At 43.3% G+C, this 5956-nt stretch overlaps 1 pseudogene; it reads right to left on the bottom strand.

Annotated features, from left to right (window-relative positions):
• LOC111816907 overlaps positions 1-5956 on the bottom strand; it is a 12106-nt pseudogene that overhangs the window by 4149 nt on the left and 2001 nt on the right.

The raw sequence follows: 5956 nt of genomic DNA on the forward strand, positions 1-5956 counted from the left end.
TTTCAAGTAGGTGCTTTAGACCACTGAGCCATCTCTCCAGCCCAAATCATTTTTTTTTTTTTTTTTTTTTTTTTTTTGGCGGAACCGGGGATTGAACTCAGATCCTTGCGTTTGCCAATCAAGCGCTTATCCTACTGAGCCATCTCCCTAGCCCCTAAAAACTGACAGTTTTTAATAAGCCTGTTTTTTCCTTTAGAGAAACTGAAAATTTCTTTAAAGTGAAATCTTTGTAGTTAGACTTTTTTTAACTTGTAGATTCATATTCTGCTGTTTGCATAGTGTATTTTAAATATTATTTGCCTGAGTTCAATCCCCAGTTCCACCAAAATAAATAAATAAATATTATAGTTCATATTTTATAACTTTTTAATTTTATTAAGAGAATTAAAGTACATTTTGTAGGTATGCTTATTTGTCATATATAGGCACTCTAGGTATCTTTAAGACCCTTTAGAGGTGATTTTGTCATGTTTATTAGTACATATAATGATGACACTCAGCACAGGAAGTTGGTACAGGCACACAACACACACTGATCCTTTTCACCACCCCGCCTTCCCAGTTCTCGCCTCCTCCAGCTCTACATTCCATTCCCATTTGCAAAGAATCTGGGTCCCCATTTCATATTACGTATCTTTTTTTTTAGGCAGAATCTCACTATGTAGTTCAGGCTGACCTTGGGCCTGCCATGTAGCCCAGGCTCGCCTCAAACTTGTGGCAGTCTTCTGCCTCAGCTTCCCTGAGTGCTGGGACTACAGGTGTGCCCCCATGCCTGTGTGTGTGTGCTGTAAGGGAGAGGGCTAGAACAGGGATGAACCCACTGACGCAAACTGCAAGTAATGCACAGAGCCAAACGCAGCCGTGAGGTGGGCCCTTCATCAACCTGCACCTTTTTCGTAGGTTGATGGATCAAACACAGAGCCAAAGGGCGGCTCGAACTCAGGTGGTGCCTTCAGAAAGAAGTCTTTTCCTCTAGGAGTTTGTGCCACCCAGGTGGTCTGGTCAGCTTCTGTAAAATTAGATAATTTAGCCCACACAGGGGTATCCTACACCTGCAATGGTCCCAGAGTCTGAGTTTCAGTTTTTTGAATAGAGAAACTGTCAGATTTGATTTGACCCAGCTAGTGTTTAGGCTGGAAAAGCCCATCCCAGGAAGCATCCGATTCACCTGAGAGTTGGGTCCAGGGAGCTAGAATCAGATGGCAAAAAGCCAATGATGTTTCCTCAGGGCAGCAGGGCCAAGATCAGACAGCCGCATTCCAACTGAGAAGCAAAGCTCTAGTATGACCCATTTAACCTTGTCAGTTCTAGAGTCCAGAATATGACTTAAAATATGAATATCCGGCTATGCTATCTTCAGCTTTTATTGCTCAGACATCTGATCTACAAGAGCTCATTAGCAACTTCTAATGTGGAGAGTCCCTCTGTTTTCATCTTTTTCCCCCAGAGGCTCAAATAGACAACAATGGAGAGGGAAAAAAAAAATCAATTATGAAGATACATTTTGTTTGTAATGTGCAAAGACTTTGAATTTCAATCTTCCCACGAGTGGCAAAGAGCAATGATTTGTGCATCCCACTAGCGCTTTTTCTCTGCAGCTTCCCCTAATTGAGGTGATCCTTCTAGCATTTACAAAATTACTAACACATAACATTTTACATCTGCTTGTAACCTATATCCAGATGCGATAGCCATAAGACACAAAGCAATTTAAAAAGTCTCCCCTCTTTAAGTGAAAATACACGGCCCTTTTGCAGTGAACTTAGTATCTACAGGACTAATATTGCAGCTACCAGGGAAGACACAAAGCTAGACTGCAGAAAGGGCTGTCAAGGGTAGTGCGGCACTGGCCACAGATGTGTCAAAAGAAATGACTGTAGTGATTGCTACACACACACACACACACACACCCCATTTGCTATGTTTCAGCCCTGGAAACTGATTTAATATTCTTAGACCTGGAGGAAGAACAATGCAAACATCTAATATTTTTGGCCCACCCAAACTCACCTTATTTGGGGGCCCTTTCTTCTTCTACCTGCATGAGAGAATAAACAAAAACTCACAGGCTGCGTCTTCCTCCCTGCGCCATCACAGACCCAGCAATCATGTTCTCCCGAGTTGAATCTATCATTTTCAAACTCCATACGTAGCTCTTACCTCTCCCAGAAGACTGATATTTGATAACCTGGATGACTTCATAGCCAGCCTAGCGCCAAAGGCTTGTCATCCCCCACCATTTATGCTTGTTTTTTGTTTTTTTTTTTTTTAATTTTATTTGTGTGTGTGTGTGTGTGTGTGTGTGTGGCCAGCTCAGCCCAAAAGGGGGCGGGGCTGGCTGGCATGTGGTGCTGGGGGATTAAACCGTGGTCCCTGTGCTTTGTTAAACTTGTTCTAAGTAGGTGCTTTAGACCACTGAGCCATCTCACCAGCCCCATATGCTTGTTTTCCCAAACTTTAGTGAGTCAGTGTTCAGCCAGCAAATCCCATTTCTTATGCCACACTTGTTAGGGATCCCAGAACCACGTGTTCAGGTCTGGTGCACCAGGAGGACCAGAATACATGGGTTACAGTTTTAATCACAGCTAAGATGCATGACAGTGAAAGAATACAAAACAAAATCAGCAAAGAGAAAAGACACCTGGCACAGAACTCAGAGGAAACCAGACAAGATTTCAAGAGTCTTCTTCCAGTGAAACCACAGAGGGCATGTAAATTGTCCATTGATAATATGTGATAATACATGCAAAATATGGTCTACCAAGCCAACTCATGACAGATCCAGTAACCAAGGTTTTATTGGAGTCTGGTCAAGTCAGTACCTTCTGCTAAGACATACAAAAATTCAGACTTTCAAAAGAAAAGCAAATGTTCAGCATAAATGTCTTAGTTACTTTTTTCTTGTTGCTGGGACAAAATACCTAAAATTAAGGAAGGAAAGGTTTATTTAGCTCGCAGTTTGTTCAATTCATACTTGGCTGGCTCCAAGGCAGACTGGCACATGGCAGAGAACAGCAAGCAATTCATGGTGGAAGGCAGCAAAACAGCAAGAGCAGAAGGGAGGAGCAGTGGCAACAATGGCAACAGAGAGCAAGTCTGTCTCTAATGTTGCATTCAGGCCATCTTCTCCAGGCTGGGTGTAGCACTCATACCCATAACCCCAGCACTGGATCATAAATTAATCACAAACTCTAGAAGTTTGCCCCATGACTGCATGAGGCTTTGGGGGTCAACTAGACACAAGTCATAATGATAAACAACCCTGGTTGGATAAGTGTTTTAGACACAATGAGCCTCTCCTATCAGTTCTGAGGCTGGTGAAGAGTGGCCCCTAATCCTTACTCCCAGACACAAGGCAGTGACCAATGTTACAAGGAAGGATTTCTAAGGAAAAGCTTGGTTTAGACCTGCTATGTCAACTCTTCTCTGCACAACCTCATGGGCCTTTAATTGAGCTAATGCATCTACCAAGCCAATTCATTACAGATCCCGAGGAATCCCATGATAGGCTTGCAAGAATATGAAAGATATCACATAGACTCTGCACCTGAGATGGCACATCTGGGTGGTGACTACACGGTTGTGAAATTCCATTAATGCCTAGTGTGGTAGCTTGAATAAGAGCTCACACAGATTTGTAGTTTCTAATCCCTAGAACCTGCTGATATTGCTTCATATGATAAAGGAAATTCTGCAGATGTCATTAAGGATATTGAGAGGGAGAGATTATCTACATGGACCCCAAATATAACCACCAGTGTCATTAAAAAGAGAGAGAGCAAGGTTTGACTGCAGAAGAGGAAGCAGGAGGTATGGTGACAGTGAGGAAGATATCATGAACCAAGGAATGAGGAGAGGTCCTAGACAGAGAAAAAAGTGAAGAAACAGCTACACAGTGGCAACATCTGGAGGAGGCACAGCCCGTCACTGCCTTGAGTTCCTTCTACTGAAACCTACTGGGGAACTTCTGGATTTCAGAAGTGTAAAGCAATAACCTTGCATTATTTTCATTCAAAAGTTGGTGGCAATGTATCACAGTGGCAGGAGAAAATTAACATATCCAGCTTACTTCTTTCTTGGATGTGGCATTTCCATCTAATGATGCATGCTGGCAGGGCATCACTCACGGTGCCAAAGGTCCATGCTGGCCCAGCTCGAGGGGCATGCCTCAACATAACAACACCGGCTCTTTCTTCATTAGCTTCTCAGTGCCCACCACCACCCGGTGGCAAGCCAGTGATTGCTCCTCAAATGGAGGGTACCAGGCACAAGTGGCAGGCAAATGCTATTCCAAAGCTCCATGGGAAGGGGCTGGAGACATAGCTCCATAGAATAAGTGCTTGCCTGGCAAGCACAAGGGCCTGAGTTCAATCCCTGGTTCCACCAAAAACTAACTAAATAAAAATAAATTTAAAAAATGAAAAAGCCCCATGGGGCTCAGTCTGTTTAAGTGACAACCACTGACACTTCTAACTCAAAAGATTCATTGGCATTAACTGGCCCAAAAGGCAGCAGCCTAACCCACTGGATACTTCCCTTAAGCACTTGCCTTCCTTCAGCATCCTTTATGAGTACAGTGGCCTGCGCTCCATGCCCTCCCCCTGGCATCCCATATGCTTTAGTAGGATCCAGTGGGCTCATCTTCATCACAATTTTAACTGTGGCTTTTCCCCTGGGAATATTCCTCACAATAAAGGGCATTACACACACATCTGTTCCCACAATATGTTCAACAGATATCAGTTACAGCTGCTTGGGTGTGCAAACTGTTTACCATATTAAATACAATATAGGTAAGTTTCAAGGGCCACAGTGGTATGGCCTCTTTTACCAAGTTGTAAGCCTGGTAGGTCATGGCAGCTTCCTAAAAATATATGTAGCTTTCCTCTGGTGTTTGATTGCTGGAGGGTTGCAGGTTGGTAAATGTACCTACAGCCCCAAGACTTGGCTTGGTTAAAAGGCCCTGCGTGTCCTTTCCATATGATTTATTAGTCTCACATGCTAGCAAGCATCTACTAACAGAGGCATTGAGACTGAAGCTTTTAACTTGCCAAACAACAGACATGGTGTCATATAGTGAAAAAGCTGGACATTAAAGGAATTCTAGGCAAGCGCTGGTGCTCCCGTGTATACGTAGGGCCTTGCTGGGGTCTCTGGAAACTGCTCTTTGCGATTTGAAGTCAATAAAGGGAGACTGCCATAATTTCTGTACTATTTCTAAGGATGTCACCTACAAGGAACTTAAAAACCTAGTGAGTTCGAAAAGTGTTATGTTAATTGATGTTAGAGAGGAATGGGAAATAAATTGTGGTATATGGAAAAATCCCTGGATCTATCAATATACCCCTGCAGGAAGTAACTGAAGCCCTACAGATGGACTCAAGAGACTTTAAGGAGAACAACTGCGAAGCCAAGCTATCCAAGTCAGATAGTCCGGTGTTCTCTTGTTTAGCAGGAATCAGAAGCAAGGAGGCTCTGGACACAGCAAGATCTCTGGGCTTTAACAGTGCTAAACACTATGCTGGAGGATGGAAGGAGTGGGCAACCTATGAATTTTCAGGGCACAAACAAGGACATTAAATTTTGGAGTACAAGTTGGCTCTGTGTGTACATGCAGCCCAGGACAGCAAAATAAACGAAGAGAAGTCTAGTCCTGACACCAGCGGTTAATGGTAAGGGCATTCTGCATAAGCCACCTATTTGTTCAGTCTTTTTCTCATCTGTAAATTGAGAACAATGCTCACCCTCTCCCCCAGCTGATCCTTTGCAAAGTCTACTGAGGGTTGAGATAATGGGCACGCCTTGGTGTGGAAACGTTCATTTGGATTCTAGGAGTTAGTATTTCGGTAGCATAGAACAGTTCAGTAGTATTCCAAAAGACCAGGTGACTTGTACTATTTAATCATGTGTGGCCATTTGGGTTAATATAGGTTCAGTTCATCAAAGGAGAAATGAA

This window comes from Octodon degus, unplaced genomic scaffold (assembly GCF_000260255.1).
Source record: "Octodon degus isolate 3935 unplaced genomic scaffold, OctDeg1.0 scaffold00044, whole genome shotgun sequence".
Taxonomy (NCBI): Eukaryota; Metazoa; Chordata; class Mammalia; order Rodentia; family Octodontidae; genus Octodon; species Octodon degus.